We start from the raw sequence: 26,288 nt of genomic DNA, 5'->3' as shown, positions 1-26,288 counted from the left end.
TCTTTAACTTAATCTGGTTACATAAGTGCTATGACTTCAGTGTCGATTTCCTGGCAATATTCCTCTTGTACCCGTGAACCAGGACCCATAAACATAACACGATCTGGTTTATTTTTATGGGATATTCGGATGTAGAAAAACTTTCGTAGCGCAGTGGTAAAAAAGGGAATCTGGAACATATGTTTAAGCAATACCTGACTACAACCAACACAGCCAAACCTTTTAACACAACCTGAAAGTATGCTGCATCTTCCTGGTAGATAGGGTAGTGGAGAGAGGGGCTAAAAGGCTATGGCGGGGAAAATGATTATTGGGAGTCCTGTGGACTATAAGGTATTGGCATTGCGCAGGAGATGTTTTGGCTTATTCTCCCTGGAGGGCCCAGTAACCGCCTGAAATCCACACTTTCCTGTGCTGCTTCTCAGAGTGTTAACAATTTTTGTGGATTTTAGTTATCCTGACGGAAGGTAAGCGGTCAGTTTGTGCATTTATTGCTGTGAGGGAATGTGACGTAAGTCTTTTGAATGTAATTATGTTGAAAGGGTCATATTTTGACTCCACAGTCGAACTTCATTTATTAAAATTTCAGTCATGATACTAAAGGGTATCTTTTGTGTAATGGCATCAATGCGGGCAGCGTGGCCAACTCGGTAGTGGCTTCTCGCCACTTCGTGTACGGAGAAAACGTATTGCAGAGGCCGAAAGAAGGGCTCCGCGGTGATACGTACAGCACGTCCTTATCAGAGAGACCTAGAAGCGGAAAATAAAGAACGAGAAGAAGAAGAAAATAAAAGTAGTAAGGATGGAAAGCAGCCGAAGAGAAGAAAGGCATTAAACAGAAGAGTGCGAAGAGGATGACAGAGATTGCATGTACTGCGAAAAGAATTTCAAATTCATGGCCAGAAGAGCAGTAGATTTGGTGCCAGCTGTGGTCCATCTGAGCTCACGAACTGTGTGCAGATGCTGAGGAACAGAGTCTGCTTTTTATTTGTGAAAAGTGTAAATACCGTAATTGTAATCATGTTTTAGAACAAAATCTATTTAGTTCTTTGGTAAAACAGTTTTCTGTCCCTCATTTTTTAGTTTAAAACTAAATGTCAACTTTGCCCGCTCATGTTGGACAAAGTGGCCACTTAGCACTTCGTGAAAACTGAGTTGTTTAAAGTACATAATGCGACCGTAGGAATTAAACTATTGGACGATACGCGGCAATAGCTGCAGATTATAATCACTCATTTCCATGCATCTCGGTCTACTGCTACTTGGTTTAAAAAACAGTGATACTTTAGCCTGACCACTTTGCCTTGCTCTCCCCTACATGCAGTGGACATGTAGACACTCTATGTTTGTTGTATAGCCTCACTCCTACTTATAAGAAGCACAACATACTCAGGATCAACGCGTGTCTCGAAATTCTCAGCAGACCAGACCTACCTTATTCTTGTGGTATAGTCATCCACCGAAAAATGCTAGTAGAGTTCTAGCAAAGAGAGCCTTCTCTTCTCGACGTAGAGGAAGGAATATTAATGTCTACAGTTCAGTCGATGACGAGGTCATTGGACAAGGAGCATAAACTCGGAGTGGGGAAGGAATGCAGGCATGTCCTTTTGAAAAGAATCATACCAGAATTAATGATTTACGGAAAGCACGGAAGACTTAAATTTGGATGCTCGTCGCGATCTCTCAGATATGTCGCTACAAGACTGGAACATTATGTGTGTACTAAACTCTAAGACAAAATACATTACTGGCCATTAAAATTGCTACACCACGAAGATGACGTGCTACAGACGCGAAATTTAACCGACAGGAAGAAAATGTTGTGATATGCAAATAATTAGCTTTTCAGGGCATTCACACAAAGTTGGCGCCGGTGGCGACACCTACAACGTGCTGACGTGAGGAAAATTTCCAACCGATTTCTCATACACAAACAGCAGTTGACCGGCGTTTCCTGGTGAAACGTTGTTGTGATGCCTCTTGTAAGGAGGAGAAATGCGTACCATCACGTTTCCGTCTTTGATGAAGGTCGGATTGTAGCCTATCGCGATTGCGGTTTATCGTATCACGACATTGCTCCTCGCGTTGGTCGAGATTCAATGACTGTTAGCAGAATATGGAATCGGTGGATTCAGGAGGGTAATACGGAACGCCGTGCTGGATCTCAGCGGCCTTGTATCACTAGCAGTCGAGATGACAGGCATCTTATCCGCATGGCTGTAACGGATCGTGCAGCCACGTCTCGATCCCTGAGTCAACAGATGGGTACGTTTGCAAGACAACAACCATTTGCACGAACAGTTCGACGACGTTTGCAGCAGCATGGACTATCAGCTCGGAGACCATGGATGCGGTTACCCTTTACGATGCATCACAGATGTGAGCGCCGTGTACTCAACGACGAACCTGGGTGCACGAGTCACTTTTTCGGATGAATCCAGGTTCTGTTTACAGCATCATGATGGTTGCAACCGTGTTTGGCGACATCGCGGTGAGCGAACTTTGGAGGCGTGTATTCGTCATCGTCATACTGGCGTATCACCCGGCGTGATGGTATGGGGTGCCATTGGTTACAGGTCTCGATCACCTCTTGTTCGCACTGACGGCACTTTCAACAGTGGACGTTGCATTTCAGATGTGTTACGACCCGCGTCTCTACCCTTCATTCGATCCCTGCGAAACCCTACATTTCAGCAGGATAATGCACGTTCTCAAGATCTCTCACCAATTGCAGTATATTCTCCAGAGTTAACATGCTGAAGGTGACAACTGATGTTGCCAGAATGATGAGGTGTGATGCGACCAACTCAGTTGGTTTTCCAGATTTAATCGATCTCTTGTGCCCAACAAATTGTTATGTAGCAGAAGCATTAACTGCCAAACAGTTGATTGCTCCTTAATTTCCGGCTCGCACGAATAAATACAGGTGTCATTTCGAGTTACAATGTTGTATATGAATTTTGCATCTCCTCGCTCAGTATTTTTGAACGTATGCTTATATCTGTGGATTCTAGTCTGTCGTCGAGCTTTGGTCAAATTATGAGGAGAACAGATCGTCGCAGTTATGAGCTCATATTAAATGAAATATACAGCAGTCTTCGAATATGTCTAACATATTTGTATCTTAGTCGTGTTGGGAGAACTACCGATTTTGGTCGCCCCTTTCGAAACTCATCTCTTACGTAAGCAGGACGCGAACGAAATTCTCCAAATAAATTGCAAGCGGACTTTTCTGAAAGTGGATGTTTGCCGAAAGCTGAACGAATCAATTCGAGGGAATGTAGCTAATCTAGGCCTTGACGAAAATCGTGACAATCATCCAACGAATACCTTCCCACGAATATTTCCATTTTTTTACAGCACTGTTTCTACGAACGCTCATGCTAAACAAACTACTCGGTCAACTTCGAAGCTGCTTTTGTTTAAACTGTAACAAATTTTAAAACAACAGTAGCATCACGTTTCAGCTGGACCATTGAGGCGTACCTAACAGCTTAAGGTATGGTTATATATCTGTACATGAGTTGTTGCTGGCTATAGGTACGCCATCTCAGGTACAATCACTCAGTATGCCTGCAGCTCTCTATGGCTTCTGCATTAGTATAGGGTAACGATAGTGTGCCGGCACCATACTCAGTCTGGAAAACCTACGAAACAGCATGAACGAGGTTGAAATTGTTGTTTCTTCTTCCTCATTTTAAGCATTAGGCAAACTGTATGTTGCGGTACCCCGTGTCTTTTATGGTCTTCCTACATTTCTTCTTCCACTATATGTATAATTGAGAAACTTTATCGGGAACCTTTCTCCACCCATTCTGTCTACATTTCCTTCCATTTCCTACAATTTTTTATATTTTTCGTGTGGCCTTATTCTGCAAACTTTTAACAATGATTCCACATACGGAAGTAAATTTATTTAATTTTTGACCCAAGTCATGTTTAAGTGATGTCGCATCCTAGATATTGAAAATGTCCTTTAAACCTTACTGGTAGTCTGTCCTGATAATGCCATCAATTTCTTTTTATCTACTGACAACATTGGGTTGCAATCTGAAGCTATCTGCCGCAACTTACGGACGCCCATCAGTGTGTCATTTTCATACTCTCTAATAAGAGTGAGGTCACCTACACGTAAAATTACATTTAGCCTAGAGTCTAGTGTCACGATCCATTTATGTTCAACATTTTCCATTTGCTGATAACTTCATCTGTACAGATATATACTGAAGAGTGTTGGAGAAATACAGCATCCTATTCCACCACGTTCATTGGCATTGTTGTTACATTTCACACACATTTGAACATTTTTGAACAAAACTGTTTTTGAACATGATCCGCGTTCAGTGCGACAGCCTTACATCACCTCACTGGGGGAGCCTCAATGTACGGCCGAGTGTCTGGGCGGCGTCGGAACCTTAGTCTTGCTGCACCAATAACCTAACCAATTATCCACCCACTTCTTCCCGCGGAATGTATCCTTCATTGTGCCGAACATGGAATTCGGAAGGTGCGACATCTGGGCTGTAGGGTGGATGAGGAACAGCAACAAAGTTTTGTGAGTACCTCTCGGGAATGCAGACTTGTGTGAGGTCTTGCGTTGTCATGGAGAAGACCTTCGTTTGCAGTTTTGTGGCCACAGACTCACTGATTTCATTTCTTCAGTTTCCTCATGATAGCACAGTGTACTTCGGAGTTGATCTTTGCACCTTGAGGGAGGAGATCAAACAGAATAACCGCTTCAGAGTCCCAGAAGACTGTAGTCATAACTTTACGAGCTAATCGTACGACTTTGAATATTTTTTTTGGAGGAAAGGTGGCGTGGCGCCACTAAATGGATTGCCGTTCTGTTTCCGGTTCGAAGTAATGAACACGTGTACCATCGCCTAGGCCAAATGTACGATAAAAGTTATCAGGGTCAGCCACAAGCAATTCCGCAGAGATGGTCCTTCGTTGCTCTTTATGGTCCTCTGTTGGGCAGCGAGGAACAGAGCAGGCACACATCTTTGACTACCCCAGTTGAGCAGCGATGTGTTAGATTGTGATCCGTAGGTCACCTCGAATAAGAGTGTCCGCAAGTTCCAACAATGCAAGAGTGAAAGCTGTATGCCACCGGCCATCACACGGGAGTTCGGACAGGATTTTGCGACCTTTTTGCGATTGTGACAGACGCCTCGCCCTACGACACACCTTTCTTTTGTTTACTGCTAGGTCTCCCTAGACATTCTTCAAGTGCCATTCTTCAAGTACCTATGAAAATATGCGACGCTCTGGTTTTCCGCTGAAATAAATAACAGCTCTCCGCCTGGAACGCACCTCCACTGCAGACGCCATTTGAAGGCTACGTATAGCGCTGCCCCCTATAGGATCGTCATGAAACTACAGGTGCTGAAGAGGGAATATTCTAGGATGACTCACAATAAATCATGAGTTTCTTCAACCGACATCGGCCGAGAAGAATAGTGTGTCGCCCCTAGTTCTAGGCTGAGCTGTGTTACTGCTCAAGTTACGTGCTAGAGAAACCAAAATTGCAATTTAACCACAGCTACTCAAAGGAGATACGAAGCTAAGGATCTCTGCTAATGGACAATAACCGTCTGTCTACGTCTTCCAGTCTCTCTCTCTCCTTTTTTTCTCTTTTTTTTAAAAAAACGGAAAGAAATGGAATCACGAAAGATCAAGTATTTAAATTTCGGACGCTTGTCCTTCACTAAACTTAGAAAAGCCATGTGATTAGATCCTGAATTAATATAACAAACAATTGCAAAGGATCACATAAGCCCACTATTAAGTTCTTTGCTTACGTAACCAAAATTTACACAACACTAATGGTTCACCTTGAGTTACTTACGAAAAGATCTCGTCCGTCCCGGCAGACAGGCCGGATATTTAACTAAGGTATGGAAGCGCGGCTTAAACACCCCCACCAGTCCACCTTCTCCAGTATGCTGATGACACCGCCTTCCTGGCTCTCTATCCTACCCTTCAACGGTCTCAACGTACCCTCCAAACCCACCTTAACCAGTTCACCACTTGGTGTAACCAGTGGTTCCTGCGTCTCAACCCCTCCAAAACCCAGGCAATCGTCATAGGCCGCACCACTCGCTCCTTTCGCCTCCATGATTTCTACCTCACCCTTTATGGTCGTCCTATCCAGCTCACCCCCACCCTGAAATACCTTGGCCTCACCCTCGACCGACACCTCACCTGGACCCCTCATCTCCAGACCATCCAGCAGAAAGCCCATTCCCGCCTCCGCCTTCTGAAACTCCTGTCTGGCCGGACATGGGGATTGCATCCTTCTACCATCCTCCACACCTACAAATCCCTCATCTGTTCTATCCTCTGTTATGCCAGCGTTGCCTGGATCTCCGCCCCCACCCGCTTTTACAAGGCCCTCCAAATTCTTGAACGCCGTGCGCTCCGCCTTGCCTTCCGTATCCGCCTTCCTTCCCCCACACGGCTCCTGTATGAACTGATCCCCTTCCCCCGCCTCCTCCTGTTCCTCCAACATCTCCGCATCCTTTACATTGTTTGCAGGCTTGATCCCCCCCACCCTCTGGTTTCCTCCTTCCTCTCCACCCCCCGCCCGTTGCTGCGCCTCTATAGCTGTATCCCTCCCTCTCTCCACCTCCACACCCTCCATCTCCTTCATCAGGGCAATTTGCAACGCCTCCCCCTCCCAGATGACAAACTTTACCATGACATCTACCCTTCCTTCCAACTGTAACCTGGCCTTGTTCCCCCCACCCCCTCCCCAGGGCCCCCTTTTTCCTCTTCCCTCCTTCTCCCAGAGCGGATTTTCCTCCATCCCCCCCTCCCCTGAGACCCTGCACCCCATACTTGCCTCTTTCCTTCCCACATCCATGCCTACCTGGCCCTCTTCAGCGCGCCCCCCGCTCATCCCCCCCATCTCTTCCCCTCCCTCCCTTCTTCAGGTCTCCCTCATCTCCTAGCACCTGGCAGATCCTCTGTGTTGATCATCATCAGTGTGCCACATCAGTGTTGTGTTTAGTGCTGTTTCTCCTGTGCGTCAAGAGGTGGGATTTTAATTGTGTACTGCCTTGAGGTTCGCCGTCAGTGTTACGTTATGTGCTACGCCATCCGTCGATACCTTTATGCTCCAGTCATACTGTGCCTTGTGTTCTTTTAATCGTCGCAGTGTGTGGCGTTTTGTGTGTGCTACTTTTCAACAGTTTTTTATCTCCATTTTACAGTCACTCCGTTTTTTGTCTATTGCCTTCCATGATGTTTCCCCTTTTTTTTATATATCTATGTTCACCTTATTCTCTCCTTTGCTGTTTTTAAATGTCTTCTGTTGTTTTGTTCTATGTCTTTCGGCTGAAGAGCAGCGCATATGCTGCTGCCAGCCTGCCCCGATGGGGAATTGAAATACAATAAAGAAAAAAAAAGCGCGGCTTAAACACGGTGGTACTCGGAACAGACGAGTAGAAAGCAACCGCCAAGCAATTTCGAAGATGAACAGACTGCAAGCCAGCGCAGAAAACACGCCGAAGACACACACGATCTCAGCCTGCCCGCCAAGGCGACAAACCCCATCTGCCCCACATACCAGACCATTTCTGCAACAGCAAATAATTCACGCGGCAGACAAATCCAACTCGTGATTCACCTTTTTCAAGGCCGTGCAAGGCTACTAACAACGTGACTATCTGTAACATAACTGAAAATCAAACTGTGACATTTACCGAATAAAAGAACAATTAAAATTACACTGACTTAACAAAAGCTCTACCGTTCATATTAAAAGGAAGTCTAAAACCAAAACAGGGTGAAGAGCACATTAATTAACATATTATATCATATTAGCACTGCAAGGAACCTTTAAAACAAGCAGTAAAAGTCTATTCCCTTTTGCATTTGCCGAAATAATTAGACTCCGCTCCGCGGAAACAACACTTCGAAACGTTAGACTTCTTAAGTTCCGTATAACACTCTCGTATTCAGAACCATGCTTAACTGATCTCCGGTGGATACAACATGCCACCATAAGTTTCTGAAATCTTCACAGGTTAACAGCAGAATATGAATAATACGTAACTTCATGCTTCCAGTTACGCGATGAGAAGATGTCCAGCATGAGATGACGGACCCGCCACCGTTTCGCACGCAAACGCGTCGACTAACCAGCACCGTACACCCGGCGCGCGCCAAAACGGCGAGGACGGCGAGGCGCAGGCACAACGGACTGAGACGAGGGGCTGCCTTCAGAACATGTTGCCTCGTTGAACGCCGGCCGGACAGAGCCCAGGCCACACACTAAGCCGGAAAACCGAAGGCGGAACAGTCAGAGATACATGACCAGACGAGTGTCGATATCAGCGACGCAAATGTTCAAATGTTCAAATGTGTGTGAAATCTTATGGCACTTAACTGCTAAGGTCACCAGTCCCTAAGCTTACACACTACTTAACCTAAATTATCCTAACGACTAACACACACAGCCATGCCCGAGGAAGGACTCGAACTTCCGCACAGTCCATGACTGCATCGCCTAAGACCGCTCGGCTAATCCCGCGCGGCTCAGCGACGCAAGTGGGGCATAACTTGCGCAATGGCTCATAGGCGACAAACGACGTTTGGCAGCTTCCGTCCAACCTGTATCGTTGGAATGCCATGCAGTCATACGTTTAGCGTTACAGAGTTCTGTCGTGCAACAGATGATCACAAATTGTACGGGAAGTCACAACCTACTGGTCTCTAATATAATGCTGCTGCTTAAACCGTATCATTCTCTTTTCGGCAGCTCGTCGTCTGCTCCTTCTACAATATATATGGCGCCAATCTAAAACAATTACTGGGCGTTCCCCGTCACCGTCCAGTAGATGATGAAGTGTGATGCATAAATCATTTAGTCGCGTCGAAGTACAGGCAGATGTTTCAAAAAACGACGTGGTCCATTATTAAAGAGTGAGAAGTGACGGCGACGATGGACGAGGAGGAGGACGAATGTCGGAGCGGAGAGCAGGTAGGCGTGGTGAGTGCGGGAGACGCCCTCGTTACGGCGCGCCGGGGCGTAGTCGGGCAGCGCCCACTCTGCGGGCACACGCGGGCCCGCCGACCCGTCGCCAGAGCGCGACGCGCCGCGTCGTGGGAGGCCGAGGAACACGTTGGCGTGTCTGCAGGGCGAGCGAGAAGTCGCTCACGTCACAGGAAGCACGTGACTCATGTATACGATTATACTAAGAGCTCTCTGAGTGCTAAGACCTAAAATCATTTTAAACATCGACCGTAGGCTAGCAGAAATTTTTTTCAAATTGACTTACAAGAATTTTAACAAAACCACCGTGTATTTTATACAGTATTAATGAGTGTAATTGATCCTATTAGAGACGTTATTGCAAACGAGTATAACAATTGAGAGGCACCCACATGCCTTGCTCATACTGTGGCATCAAGCAGTCAGGCCTGCAAGATGAGTGGTCTGCCAAGCGAGTTGACTCATTCTTATTTAGCGAGTAACATGAGCTCTAGTACTCACAATTAAGTTACAAGTTATTCTCCTGTTTGAATATTACGCAACGGGTACGGAAACGCACATCTGACTATTAGTAATTTACACAACTCTGACTGTTCACTACGCACTGGCAATAACACATTTTCTTTCTTATTTAACGGCTTTGATCAACACGTGGCCGTCGCACTGAATATGATTGGCGCACACATTATAAATTCTGGGTATCGTGACAACATACTGTTCGAAGGAAAAGGCCACCAGTCTTTTTCTTTTCACTATCTTATTTATTCCGATAAATTCTATAACGTAAACACACAAATTCTATAACCTACAACAATAACACATGAGAAATTCCGCCCAGTGGGCATGGCTTTACGTTGGTGATTCTCTATCTTATGGTCTCGTAATTATTTAAGGCTACAGTCCACTTTCTGGATAGGATGGTGGATCTTTTTCTATATCTCACACTTCGACTCTCACACCCATCATTACGAAAATTTCTTCCAGATCGAGCGGTACCAAAAGGAACATGTATAACCCACTGCCTCTGAAACTATCTTGTTACTCTCCCATGCCAACCACACATACTTAAATTTCATGAAATACATCACACTGGCAACATACAATACAAAGAATAGTCACAACGTTATAATCACATCACTTTCAGCTTTCCCACTTCAATTAGTATTTATCCCAGTTTCATACAACACTGCCCCACTTCGTGATTTTTCTTTCCTACTATGAACTCTGGAGAATATATGCACGTCTTCCTGTGCAATGCAAGCCAAGTGGCGTTGCTGGATAGACGGCGCCTCACCTTGCTTCTCTCTCAGAGTATTATAGTTTGAATCAAGCGTCACACGGAAACATAACACGCAAAGTAATATTAAGAACATATTCATCACACACGCGAGTCCTCAACTGATACCATGGACGAGTACTTCTCTTTATCCTTTGTCTCATACACAGATTGAGACTCACACAGTACTCACCACGTGGAAGTACTCGTCTCTAATTTCAAGTCCTGCACACGCCATTTCTTAAATATTTCCAACTTATAGTACGCACGCCAGTAATTCAGCTTAACTTAAGCACTTGGAAGTATTTCAACTTATTGCTACACGTGGTTTCACTGAGACCGTTGGTCACTTCCGAAGATTACTACGATCCCCTTAATATTACTTGTCTGACATTTAATTCTCCCCACAAAAGTTCCTGAAATAGAGAAATTATTATTCCAAACTACTATAAAGTATTTCACATGCATACCATGTCTCCACTCTTTTGTCTTTACGGAGCACACCTAAGACAGGTCTTACCAACACAAGATCCAGCGGCAGAGTGCTGAAACATAGCCGTTCTTCAGGTCATCTCGCACCTCCGTTGAGGTGGGGGAAGACCATGCTACCCATTGGTCAGCCACATTTCAGGCGCTCAAAGCTCCGGTAAATTTCATCTCTTTGGTTCCACCAAAGGTGACCAAAAGATCGTCTCAAAGGTGATCATATATTCACATTCACTATCTGCGGTTAGCAGACGACCATACGTTCATTCATTTCACAGATCTCACCAAACTGGATGTAGGGATTTATTTTGTGGGAGTGCACATGTGATCAATCAAATAAATAAATTGTCATTCTTTCCCACACTGGTATCCGGCTTCGCTGTATTAATTGAAATTGAGTTATTATTAGAAAAAATATGTTGTACTGACAAGAATAACAAAGAATGTTGTACCTATTTTCAATGTCGGGCGGTATTGTACCCTTTCACAATATTAACCATATTGTGGAACGTGAGATTTCAACCAACTTACGTCGCATTTTAAATACCGGGTGTTCAAAAAGTCAGTATAAATTTGAAAACTTAATAAATCACGGAATAATGTAGATGGAGAGGTAAAAATTGACACACATGCTGGGAATGACATGGGGTTTTATTAGAACCACCCCATATTGCTTTACGCGTGAAAGATCTCTTGCACGCGTCTTTTGGTGATGATCGTGTGCTCAGCCGCCACTTTCGTCGTGCTTGGCCTCCCAGGTCCCCAGACCTCAGTCCGTGCGATTATTGGCTTTGGGGTTACCTGAAGTCGCAAGTGTATCGTGATCGACCGACATTTCTACGGATGCTGAAAGACAACATCCGACGCCAATGCCTCACCATAACTCCGGACATGCTTTAGAGTGCTGTTCACATTATTACTCGACTATAGCTATTGCTGAGGAATGATGGTGGACATATTGAGCATTTCCTGTAAAGAACATCATCTTTGCTTTGTCTTACTTTGTTATGCTAATTATTGCTATTCTGATCAGATGAAGCACCATCTGTCGGATATTTTTTGAACGGTTGTATTTTTTTGGTTCTAACAAAGCCCCATGTCATTCCAAGCATGTGTGACAATTTGTACCTCTCTATCTACATTATTCCATTTATTCAGTTTTCAAATTTATACTGACTTTTTGATCACCCGCTACATATTGTCCAGTGAAACACGATGGATTATTATTACTGCAAGATGCTACTTCAGGCGGGTGTAAAAAGAATGTGCGCAACGGACAATAATAAACGCTAAAAGCAAGATTTGGCCCTGTCTGACTACCCTCTAAAGCAGATCTCAGGATCTCTTAATTCTATAAATTATGATGAATGATGAAGGCAAGTAATCCTACTAAATGATAAACATTGTTCCTGCTTATATAATCATTTTAGATTTAAAAAACCTTTGTATTATGTAGTTTACATTTCCTAAGTAAAATTACTAATCAATTGCCCAAATCTGCCCCTTATTATGACTGGGCGGTCTAATATAAATAACGCGAAATGACTGACATCATCTACGTACCAAACACTAGAAGACACTACTTTCAGAGATGAAGTGTGGAACCTCAGTGGAAATAAACTAACGTGGTCACAGCTGTTTAGCTCTAATAGCCCTAATAAGCCGAAGCAATTTGCGATATCACCGTATGTACTGCGTTCGGTGCGTCAAAGTGATGGTTCTCGTACTCGTCTGCGACGATGGAAGAACTCCAGCCACGAACAAACTCTTTCAAACACTTGGATGGCAGAAGGCGGTCCTCTGACTAATATACTCTAATACTGTCTTCTCCTGCCGGCCGGGGTGGCCGTGCGGTTCTAGGTGCTACAGTCTGGATCCGAGCGACCGCTACGTTCGCAGGTTCGAATCCTGTCACGGGCATGGATATGTGTGGTGTCCTTAGGTTAGTTAGGTTTAATTAGTTCTAAGTTCAGGGCGACTGATGACCTCAGAAGTTACGCCGCATAGTGCTCAGAGCCATTTGAACCAATTTGACTTCTCCTCTCTGTGTTCTACAGACGAGAAACGCGAACTCTCAACCAGAAGGACGGAGTTCAGATAAAGTCTCAACGCAAGTATAGGCAGAGGAAGTGCTGTCAATTACTGAACGCTGCGTACTCAACGACGACTTCCAACCCGGAGGTGACGTCCAGAATCGTATAGGTTCGCAACAGTACAGTTATTGACTGTTCTAACTACACTCCTGGAAATTGAAATAAGAACACCGTGAATTCATTGTCCCAGGAAGGGGAAACTTTATTGACACATTCCTGGGGTCAGATACATCACATGATCACACTGACAGAACCACAGGCACATAGACACAGGCAACAGACTATGCACAATGTCGGCACTAGTACAGTGTATATCCACCTTTCGCAGCAATGCAGGCTGCTATTCTCCCATGGAGACGATCGTAGAGATGCTGGATGTAGTCCTGTGGAACGGCTTGCCATGCCATTTCCACCTGGCGCCTCAGTTGGACCAGCGCTCGTGCTGGACGTGCAGACCGCGTGAGACGACGCTTCATCCAGTCCCAAACATGCTCAATGGGGGACAGATCCGGAGATCTTGCTGGCCAGGGTAGTTGACTTACACCTTCTAGAGCACGTTGGATGGCACGGGATACATGCGGACGTGCATTGTCCTGTTGGAACAGCAAGTTCCCTTGCCGGTCTAGGAATGGTAGAACGATGGGTTCGATGACGGTTTGGATGTACCGTGCACTATTCAGTGTCCCCTCGACGATCACCAGTGGTGTACGGCCAGTGTAGGAGATCGCTCCCCACACCATGATGCCGGGTGTTGGCCCTGTGTGCCTCGGTCGTATGCAGTCCTGATTGTGGCGCTCACCTGCACGGCGCCAAACACGCATACGACCATCATTGGCACCAAGGCAGAAGCGACTCTCATCGCTGAAGACGACACGTCTCCATTCGTCCCTCCATTCACGCCTGTCGCGACACCACTGGAGGCGGGCTGCACGATGTTGGGGCGTGAGCGGAAGACGGCCTAACGGTGTGCGGGACCGTAGCCCAGCTTCATGGAGACGGTTGCGAATGGTCCTCGCCGATACCCCAGGAGCAACAGTGTTCCTAATTTGCTGGGAAGTGGCGATGCGGTCCCCTACGGCACTGCGTAGGATCCTACGGTCTTGGCGTGCATCCGTGCGTCGCTGCGGTCCGGTCCCAGGTCGACGGGCACGTGCACCTTCCGCCGACCACTGGCGACAACATCGATGTACTGTGGAGACCTCACGCCCCACGTGTTGAGCAATTCGGCGGTACGTCCACCCGGCCTCCCGCATGCCCACTATACGCCCTCGCTCAAAGTCCGTCAACTGCACATACGGTTCACGTCCACGCTGTCGCGGCATGCTACCAGTGTTAAAGACTGCGATGGAGCTCCGTATGCCACGGCAAACTGGCTGACACTGACGGCGGCGGTGCACAAATGCTGCGCAGCTAGCGCCATTCGACGGCCAACACCGCGGTTCCTGGTGTGTCCGCTGTGCCGTGCGTGTGATCATTGCTTGTACAGCCCTCTCGCAGTGTCCGGAGCAAGTATGGTGGGTCTGACACACCGGTGTCAATGTGTTCTTTTTTCCATTTCCAGGAGTGTATAATGTTGAGACCAAAGACAGCAAGTCAGTCTGTACCAACAAAAGCTGATATCGAGCGACTGTCCGAAAACGAATCATATTCCCGAAACCACGGAATATTCTCCCTCTCCACAGATTCTTGCAAACGCCGAGCAACCATAATTTAGTCTTTTGTCGTCCATCGCGGAAAGTTTGCGAGGAAAAACCTATACTCGTACAATGGTACGCTTCTGAGTACAAATCCTACGAAATAACCCAGCCAGCGTGGTTTCGAGGTGTCGCTTCTTCGTTCCTCTCACCTGCGTCCAAGATATTCTGCGTTCGGAACTATTATCCGGTTATCCTTCCGACCCCTGCCCTAGAGGCCAGCCGTCACCCTACTGTGCGCAAGAGCTCAGATGCCACGACGCCCGTCAAGCTGCTTTCTGTGTTTAACGAGGACCAACACCAGTGCAGGTCTTCTACCCAGAGCTTGAGTTCTGCCTGCCGTTGCATCTCCACTGACGTTCCAACCTCTACTAGTATAGGCAATCATTCATTACGCTGTATTTATAATAAAGACACTCCGTCACCTTTAATGCAATAAGCGTTAACAATTATTTACAAGACGTACCTGACAGTATCAGTCTCCTCTATATATTCGTATACACGATGTACAAACTATCACATGATACCTAATTGTTTGCAGATCACGGCGAAGTATGTGGATGAGTTCTTGTAAGGTGCGAAATTATAGCCACCTTACATTGCCACATGACATACAGCAATGTTCCAAAACTACGAGCGGCGTTCAGTAAGTTGTGGATCAAATGGCTCTGATCACTAAGGGACTTAACATCGGAGGTCATCAGTCCCCTAGAACTTAGAACCACTTAAACCTAACTGACCTAAGGACATCACACACATCCATGCCCGAGGCAGGATTCGAACCTGTGACCGTAGCAGTCGCGTGGTTCCGGACTGAAGCGCCTAGAACTGCTCGGCCACCGCGGCCGGCTCAGTAAGTAATGCAACGCATCTTTTTCTCGGTCGATTTCAGTTGAAGAAATACGGAATTTGTTGCTGAACATCGTGGAATATTCTCGCTTCAGTCCTTACAGTATCTTGAAGTTCCAATAGGTGGCAGCGCTATATATAGACTTCAATTTGTATCTGGAACTTAGCTGCGTTCAAAGCAGAGAGCTGTCATTGAGTTTCTTTTGGCGGGGAACCAGTGCATCGCAGGTATACATACGCTCTTGCGGAATGACTACACAGACCTGGCAGTGGACAAAAGCACGGTAAGTCGATGGCCGAGGCGTCTGTCATCATCGCAAGAAGATCGCGTAAAACATTCCAATCTCCAGCATGCCTACCGGCTGCATACAGCTGACTCCTACAATGTTGGAACGTGCGGACACTCACTTTCGAGGTGATCGACAGATGACAATCAGACACATCGCAGCACAACTGGACGTCTCTGTTGATAGTGCTAACACACTCGTCCACCACTTGGGGTAGTCGAAGGTGTGTACTCTCTAGGTTCTTCACTGTCTAACGAAAGACTATAAAATGCACAGAAGGACCATCTGTAAGCAATTTATTCCATGTTATGAGGCTGATCGTGACAATTTTTTGTAGAGCATCGTCACACGCGATGAAAAATGAGTTCACCACTTCGAATCGGAAACATAACGGGAATCCATGGAACGGCACCAGACCACCTCTCCTCTTAAGAAGAAGTTCAAAGACTCACCCTCAGCCGATGAAGTCATGGTGACTGTCTTCTGGGACTCTAAAGGGGTTACTCTCTTTCATGTCCTCCATGGTGCAACAGCTAACTCCGAATGGTGTTGTGCTACCTTCAAGTAACTGAAAAAACTACTTCAGTATGTGTCGCCACAAAAATGAGATGAGATGCCAACTCAAAGCCTCACGCAAGTCTGTGCAGCCGAGAGGAACTCACAAAACATCAGTGAACTCTTCTTCCTTATCTACCTTGCAGCCCAGATCTCGCACCTTCCGAATTTCATCTGTTTGGCCCAATGGATGATGCTTTCCAAGGCACACAGTATGTGAATTAAGAGCAGTTATTCATGCAGCGGGACAGTGACTCTAAAGTCGACCACAAGAGTGGTACTATGTGGGCATACAGGCCCTCCCAGTAAAGTAGCATAAGGCTGCCCCACTCAACAGAGATTATGTTGAAAAATGGACTTTCGTAGCCGAAAGAGTGGGCGATAATGTAGAATAGTGGAATCCTAAATAAAAATAACAAGCTCTCAGACAAAATATGTTACATTAGTTATTGATCGCCCCTCGTATATTATGTTCCATGTAGAAATGACTATTGTAGTTGCTGTGCCCATCGTCAGATACAGTACACATCTATATACACACATCAAAAAACGTTTTGCATCGCCTCGGTTCCCAGAACTCCTGAAGATAGACGTTGACTGTGGATATTCTATCAAAGACACAGTCCCTTTGACTGTTCAGAGATGTCACTAAACCCAATCAAAGACGTAAACAATCATTCATGAGCAGCGCCTGATAGACGGAGGGGCTCCAACAGTCGATCAGCTCCAGTCATTCCACCAGGAAGGAGGTACACCGCTCATGCGTGTTGTCCGCAGTTCAACCATGCCTAGACGGTCAATACCAAGGTTCGATGACGTCCGCATTGTTACTTTGTGCCAGGACGGGCTCTCAACAAGGAAAGTGTCCAGGCGTCTCGGAGTAAACCAAAGCGATGTTGGTCGGACATGGAGGAGATACAGAGAGACAGGAACTGTTGATGACATTCCTTGCTCAGGCCGCCCAAGGGCTACTACTGCAGTGGAATACCGCTACGTGCGGATTATGGCTCGGAGGAACCCTGACAGCAACGCCACGATATTGAATAATGCTTTTTGTGCAGCCACAGGACGTCGTATTACGACACAAACTGTGCGCAATAGATTGCGTGATGCCAACTTCACTCCCAAAATCCACCGCGATGTCCATCTTTGTAACCACGACACTGTGCAGAGCGGTAAAAATGGGCCCAACAACATGCCAAATGGACCGCTCAGGATTGGTATCACGTTTTCTTCACCGATGAGTGTCGCATATGCCTTCCACCAGACAATCGTCGGAGACGTGTCTGGAGGCAACCCGATCAGGCTGAACGCCTTAGACACACTGTACAACAAGTGTAACAGCGTGGTGGTTCCCTGCTGTTTTGGGGTGCATTATGTGGGGCCGACGTACGCCACCGCTGGTCACAGAAGGCGCCGTAACGGCTGTACGATAAGTGAATGCCATCCTCCGACCGATAGTGCAACCATATCGGCAGCACATTGGCGAGGCATCCGTCTTCATGGACGACAATTCGCGCCCCCATCGTGCACATCTTGTGAATGACTTCCTTCAGGATAACGACATCGCTCGACTAGAGTGGACAGCATGTTCTCCAGACATGAAATTTATCGAACATGCCTGGGATAGATTGAGAAGGGCTGTTTATGGACGGCGTGACCCACCAACCATTCTGATGGATCTACGCCGAATCGACGTTGAGGAGTGGGACAACCCGGACCAACAGTGCCTCGATGAACTTGTGAATAGTATGCCAGACAAATACAGGCATGCATCAATGCAGGAGGACGTGCTACTCTGTGTTAAAGGTACCGGTGTGTACAGCAATCTGGAGCACCACCACTGAAGGTCTCGCCGTATGGTGGTACAACAAGCAATGTGTGGTTTTCATGAGCAAGAGAAAGGACGGAAATGAAGTTTATGTTGATCTCTGTTCAAATTTTCTTGACAGGTTCCGGAACTCTGGTAATCGAGGTGATGCAAACCGTTTTTGATGTGTGTACAAAGAGGGTAGCACATGGCACAGCTAGTCTCCAGCGTGGCGCCACAGAGTTATGGTTGGATGCCACATACATGGTACACACAACGAGGAGCATACTATGCTTCCGTCACAAGACATATCCATCCGCTACAATTATACTCCGTCACAGAAGACGCTGAGATCGGGAACTGCATCTTGCTTCCGCCAGACGTCAGACAATTAGTTCGCAAACAACATTCATGCACCGACTGCGTATTTGGCAGATATCGTCGCAAAGTGTCGACGTGACTACGGAGTGTCACTGTGAAAGTTGAACGTCTATTGCTTTTATGATCATCATGAATTCTTTGGTACTCAACAAGTATAGTTGTACCTTATACTATTACTATTGATTCTGCACCGTATCTTTATCTGAATATGAAAGCTGACAGACTAGAATATTTTGGTGTGGTTGCGAGTGGACGTAATGTATATAAAGAGTCCCTGAATTTGCTTACAGCTCAAACTTGTGTGTCGTCAAAAAATATATTAACGTTTTGGCGTGGTTGTCAATGGACATAGTGTAAGTCGTCCCTGAGTGTGCTGCGCCTAAGACATGTTTTCTTTTTACCTGGTTTTCTGTAGACAGATGATTTTTAATCTGTTAAAGAACTGTAAATAACTATCTTGTCACATGAACTACCGCCAATGTCACGCAGATTTGAGTACTCAACAGCACAATGACACTTGTGTATATATTTTCTCTCTCTTTGCACTATATGCAATTCCATGCCATATGTGTATCTGCACAACTGGATCACAATCTTGGTGAACTATATACAACATTACGTTATCCTCTCAGATTAAGTACTATCAGGTGCATATGAGTGCTTACATGCACAATATGATACTTGTATATTATGTTTTCTTGACTACATTGTACACCGAGCGAGGTGGCGCAGTGGCTAGCTCACTGGACTCGCTTTCGGGAGGACGACGGTTCAATCCCGCGTCCGGGCATCCAGATTTAGGTTTTCAGTGATTTCCATAAATCGCTTCAGGTAAATGCCGGGATGGTTCCTTTGAAGAGCACTGCCGACTTCCTTCGCCGTCCTTCCCTAATCCGATGAGACCGATGACCTCGCTGTTGTCGGCCGCTGTGACCGAGCGGTTCTAGGCGCTTCAGTCCGGAACCGCGCTGCTGCTACGGTCGCAGGTTCGAATCCTGCCTCGGGCATGGATGCGTGTGATGCCGTTAGGTTAGTTAGGTTTAAGCAGTTCTAAGTCTAGGCGACTGATGACCTCGGATGTTAAGTCCCATAGTGCTTAGAGCCATTTTAACCATTTAATCTTATTGTTATGTTTATGTTTCTACCATTTATGTAAAACATTTGATGCTATTTTCCTCAATTTTGTTGTGTATAACTTTGCGACTGCTCCTTACTAATACGTTAGGCACGAATCACGCCACAAAATTCTTAAAAGTGAGGGTGGGGGTTATCAAAGTTGGGCACCTTTGATTCTGCTGTGTGCATACACAAATTCTGAGTCTGAGATATTATTATCGCGATTAGTAGCGAGCGAACAGTTGTCGAGGGGACTCGGACGTGGTCGGACGGAGCGCGCGGTGGAAAGAAGGCGTCCGACATCAGAGGTCGCAGCCTGCCGTGATCGTGTCAGCCGAGGAGAATTTGGTAATTTGTCTTTTTGCTGCACTTAGTCATTGGTTGCTCGCGCACTGAAGGAATGTTGTCAGATTTGAGTGCATACAGTGAGAGTAATATTCGTATCTTTGTCGCGGCCAGAAACGTGTTTAATGAGTATAAACATTGTGGAATAGTTAAAAAGTCTGTGTAAAGTTTTTCAGTGTTTAAATAATATATTGCAAATATAATAGACTATAGACTTTTTGGTTTCTTTTATTTTTACACAGTTTAAGGTTAGTTGACCAAACCCCTCGTGATCATTCATTAAAATGTGGCAATAATTGTTGCAATTAGTCCATGCATTGCACTCTGCATGGACCGCAATATTGCTTTTGAAATATTTTAATATGTTGCTGATCAAGCAGTTGCAGCGGCAAGACGAGGTGAGTTGTCTGTTGCGTACAGAAGGAGGGACGCTAGGGAATTATCTTAATACTCGCAGTCAGATAGTTGAGAATTGATTTGTTTATCAGGACAAATGTGTTAATGACAGAAACAAGCCAAAATGTTGTCAAGGGCAGATGATAGTAAATTCCTCGTTGTATTGCCAGCATTATTTTTGTCGAAGTGTAATTTTGTCCTGTCACAAAACAGTAAGTGTTTTCCGGTAAGAACTCCACCCCAATTGAACAACCACTTTCTTTGAAAGGGAGCTCGCTTCATGGTACCGTAACGCTGGGCGCCGTGCTTATTTGAAAATACAACAGTATTTTATTGCATTTATGAATTTTTGAGTTCTGTACAAACCAATGGACATGATATCACTTTTTCCTCCGATAAACAAGGATTGTAACAGAACCACTGTATTTTTTATGCAGCAATAAGAAGACGATTGCAGCTCTCACTACTATATTGACTCTCTCTAAAATGTCACAGTATGAACATAGTCTCTGAGCATCGCCTGTTCCCACTTTTTATAATGACTGCGTACACTTCTGTGGATGAAAGGACACTTTGTGTTGCTAAATACTCTAAGCAAGCAATTGGAAAACAGTTCTCAACATTAGTTGAATTATATGACGTCCTACACAACATAGTATGGGATATTCAAGGCAATGTATGCAGATTGTCAACGTTTGTGTGAGGACTGGTCTCTGTTCTCCCACAGCACTGAATAGTATTCAGATACGACACACATTTCATCGACGTAACTGTAACTAATTTAACAGCAGTTTTAGTCTGCAAATTCTAACGATTTAGAAAAAAGTGTTTTACCTTTTTATCTCGCAGATTTTGATATTCCAGGTATCTGAAAATGGATACAGGCCAAAATCAGCCAGTAATCCGTACTTATTATTAAATTATGTATTTATGAAAGTATCTATGTATGTATGCATGTTCCACACCTCCTACTAACCAATGGAGCGATATCAACCAAACTTGGGACACATATCATTTATATTCTGGAGAGAAAACCACTGTGTGGGTACAAACCACTTAATGGGTACAAACGACTTAATGACTTGCAACAAACTTTACACATAATTTCAAACCTTTACGAAACTTTTTCTTGCTGATAACACCTACAAAAGATGAAAGGAAAAAAGTTTATCTTTTACTTCATTTACGCAGTTCATGATGTAAAACTGCTGCACGGGGCAAGACAGTCTAATGTATTACTTCTTTGCTACTAACTGTATTCACAATACATTTTGCAATCAATATTCACAATATTGCTGAATGTACCAGCGATGTTATGTTACTGTACGACACACAGTTCAGGAGATTTAATGTCATAAATACTGAAATGCGCGAAAAACTGCCGCATCATATACGACGTTTTAATTTATTTCTTATTGGCCACTCATTATATCCACACCACATTTCACAGACAGCAGTCATGTATATCTCTGGATGTACCTGCAAAGTTATATCATTGTACTAAACATAGTTCAGGAGGTAAGTCATAAACATCGAGCTGTGTGAAACTGAAACTGCAGAGGCGCAGACGTGTACAAATACGTGTGAAAGATGTTAAATATATCTGAAATATATTTCATATGTGATTACATGGGGAAAGCCACGAGTAAAGATCTCAACCTAAACCTCTGGAACGATGTGAATCTAATTTGGTAGACATATTAGTTACGATCTGGAAAGCACTACTATGGGAGGTGAAAACAACAAGTCCGCCTATGGGATGGGGGTGATAATATGGAGAGAGAGGAAATGAGGAGAAGATTGACTGACAGATAGGGAGAAGGAGATGGGCAGGGAGAGGGGGCAGGAGGATACAGACTAATAGAAGTCTGGAATAAATACATACACGGGCAGTGCTGGGTGTTCATCTCTCTGTACATACATGCAGAGAACGGCAAGTCTCAGAACGGAGACACCTTGCAGTAGATTTCTGGCTCTCCATATACACAGAGACACTTCAGATCTTTTCCGTGTTAAGTACGTTGCAAGCAATTGTGAAATGATTTACTCCCTTTTCTTGGACATATTGTAACTCGCTACTCGGTCGCGTAAAAATGTTTTCCGCAAAGTAAACGAGTGAACTTTCGAGCTGCGTGAGTACTCTCAGCTTTTCCTATCGTCTCAAAATTTTGTGAATACTTTTCGATGTCGTACGGTTTGCTAGGCCGCTTTCCGAGCGATAACTTTCGTGATGTCGTATATGCGTAGACAGTGAGTTTCAGCAATAATATTTTTTATCAATTGCTGTTTAACGATGGGTGACAGCGCGGGACGCAGCTAATGTGATGCATGATGCAATGAAGTTCATCTGTACAGGGTGTATCATAATTAATGGCGTAAACTTATACAGTTGAAAGAACACGATACTAGAAGCAAAAAAGTCTTAGTAAACACAGGGTCGAAAATACATTCTTTAAGAGCTACGAGCAATTTTTTATCTTCGATACTGTGAAGCAGTTCTCTTATACTGCATGCTCTTTGCTTTCCACGTTTTTGGAAGAAGTAGAATGGACCAAAACAAAAAGAACTCCACTAAACATGTGCTCTAAACTGCATACCTTAAGAGCTATGAGCACGTGTTCATCTTCGCTACTTGGAAAAACAACTCTTCTAATGAACAATTGCTCATAGCTTTTAAGGTACGCATTGTAGAGCAAATGTTTACTGGACATTTTTTCTTGTTTTGGTCCATACTACTACTGCCCAAAATGTAGAAAGCAAAGAGCTAGCAGTAGAAGAGATTTGTTTCACAGTATCGAAGATGAAAAGTTGCTCGTAGCTCTTAAGGTATGCATTTTCGACCCTATCTTTAATGAGATTTTTTTGCTTCTATATCGTGTACTTTCGACAGTATGCGTTTACATCATTAATTATGGTACGCGCTGTACAAACAAAAATTATGTCTGCTTACTTTGGAGATTTACAATGGTTTTAGCCTTCAGCAATTTCATTGCGACTGTGGAGCCAAATAAAAAAAGATTTCTCCTTTTCAATTACTTTGAAGATAAATTTTTAAATTGGCCACATGGGACTGTACATGTTGCCTAGGGACACTAATTATGGAATTGTGAGTGCGCATAGATCCTCATCAGTCAAAGGAACAACCTGGGCTTAGAACACGGATGTGGTACAACGGATGGTTTGCAGTTAATATAATTGCGGGATAGAGCAATTAGTGTAAACTAACACATCTTGAGAGTCGTCGACTTTGATGAGTCTTTTATCTGACGTTCTACAAAATCTCAACTTGCAGCCCTTGAGCAACAACACACTGTTCCCACCTTTATTGGTATACTGAAGAACGTATGGTACTATAAAAGTAAAGTGACTCGTAAATCCTAGAATTTAACATTTATCATTTCTGTGAGGTAACAGTCTAAGATTTCTTATTATATACATAGATTTCGAACTTTTATTAAGAGACATTGGTAAATCTTAGGGTTTACCCATGTGATCTGATAATATCCGTATTTATGTATAAAAAAATCAACTTAGCAATTATTGTACTAGTTTGTATCGATTGTAAAATTACATTATTGAAGTATTATTGCATTTCAATGTGATAACAATGAACGTTATTTCATATTAAAATTAGTGAAAAATGTTATACAAAAAGTTAGAAAAATGTTACCTCATGAATGTTAATTTTTGTTAAAACAAGATTCATTTTTCTCTCATTTCAAATTACATACCATGGAAGACGATTTCCACAAGCATTTTTTAGTTGAACACAGTTTTAAGCAATTGCAACGAAAGATAGTTTGGCAGCCACTTCCTGTACTCTAATTTCTCTAATTTCTTCTCTGTACTCTAATTTCTTCTCTTTCTACTTCTTTGAGGCTGGTAAAATTTTCCTTGCATAGTGTAAATTGGTTCCAAGGGTACACTGACTTCAGTTTGTCATCTTTGGTACCAACCTGATGAAATTCGTCATCCTGAATATTTATCACCACTTCTATTATAATTCATTGATTTTTCATCAGTTTTTGCTTGGTGCTTTAATCTTCAACTGAATTTTGTTACGTGAGGCTGCTTTCGTTTTCTTTGATTGTAACTAAAGACCTTCTTTGGCAGCCTCTCGGAACCACTTTATTTTATTATCAGTATTAGAAGTTGTCAGTGTGACGTCACAAATCAGTTGGTGCCGTTGTCTCCGTGTTAACTGTCGTCAAATACTGGGTCTCTCGCGCTTAATCACCTGCTACAACCGCACTTTCTACATGAGTGCCTTCTTTTCCAGTGTCTGATTCACTGGAATCAAATCCTTGGCTGTCATATTCCATTTCTTGTGAGTCAATCGTTTTAGTGTTTAACATTGTTTTCAAATCTTCTTCAGTGTTTACCTTTTTTTTATCAAATCGCTTGGAATAACTGAGATGGGAATGCCCATTTTCCTGGAGCACCAATCTTGGCTTCATATGGTGAACATCTGATCCCTTCGTGATAAGCCCTATTTTTCGTTGCTTACACAAACCTTAACCCTTCAGACCAGTTCGAAGTTTTTTATTAGCATCCACATTGATAACATATTTTCAGTACCTTATTTGCTCTTTCTACTGAGGCTGACCGTACCTCGGCTTCCCATGGACCATGGATCATTCCGCAACCCACATAAACTTTGGATGACTCGGTTACAAAACTCTCTACCAATATTGGAATCAAGAATATACGCGGCGCCAAAGGTGGTGAAAATATCCAAAAGATGAAATATTACTTCATCAGCCCTTTTCGAGGTTAGTACTTGGAAAATAACAAATTTTGTCAAGTGATCGCGGGATACAAATTTGAACTACGACTTATTTTCTGGGTTTGCCTGCATGTCGGTTAAGTCAGTTTGGCATCGTGAATTCATTGCACTGTGTATGTTAATTTTTACTGCAACTCCCCTTCTCAATGATTTGTTTGTTTTTTCTGACATGATTCATATAACCTCTAATAAGTGAAGAGTGATTCAGTAACGACGCTCTTATACTTACGTTCAGTTCCATGATCATTCGAGCTCGGCCGCCAAGGCCTATAGCAATGTGGATCTCGTGCATTACGTTAAGCAATACATCAAAACAAATGTAATAACTAATTTCTTCTTTTCCAGCAGACATAGATGCTATGAGCTTTTCTTCATCTCGGATATTGATAACATCATATCGCTTCAAAAGTCTGTAGTGAACAGATTTTTTTTTTTTTTTTTTTTTACTGAGAACTGTTTTTAGATTTTTCACTTTATCTTTCAGGATATTATATTGCTCAGAAGTTACAAAAAAACTGTGATCCTTCGTCATATTCACTGATTCAGCTAAAAGCTCATAAAATCTCATCACTCATTCTAATGCAAAGCTGCACAAGACACAACACCACTAAAATGAATCTTAAAGAAGACAGTACAACTCCTGCCGATACTCGACACAGACTGGAGCTACGCAGCACTAAGCGCACTGAAAACAAAAAAATTGCCAACAAAGAAACACGTCTTAACTTGCACGGTGCAGGTGGGACGGAGTCAGCGATTCAGCTTTCACCAGTTCGCTTCAGTAAATCCTAAGATTCACCAATTACTCTTGGTAAAGTTTCGAAATCTATGTATGTAGTAAGAAATTTCAGACTTGTTACCAGGCCGCGAAGGTAAATGTTAGGTTTATTGGTAAATTCTAGGATTTAGCACTCATATTACTTTTACAGTTTATGTCAGTTACACTACTTTCAGTGGACACCATCAGGTCAGTCAGAAATACTAAATTGGAAGAGGATTCAGGCAACGTGAATACATGCCACAAAAAGTACTCTCAGCAGACTTTTAGGGAGTATAGCTCGGAATGTACTACGAGTCTTCCGCTTTGTCGAAAATTTATCTGTGACCTAATTATAATATTAATACGTGAACATCGAAAATTGAAGTACCGATTTTCATATTACTCATACAAGGAGGCCAATGAAACTTACATAGTTATACTCTGGCATAGACGTGC

This window comes from Schistocerca nitens, chromosome 9 (assembly GCF_023898315.1).
Source record: "Schistocerca nitens isolate TAMUIC-IGC-003100 chromosome 9, iqSchNite1.1, whole genome shotgun sequence".
In the NCBI taxonomy this organism is placed as follows: domain Eukaryota; kingdom Metazoa; phylum Arthropoda; class Insecta; order Orthoptera; family Acrididae; genus Schistocerca; species Schistocerca nitens.
Note: the sequence above shows the minus strand (reverse complement) of the source record.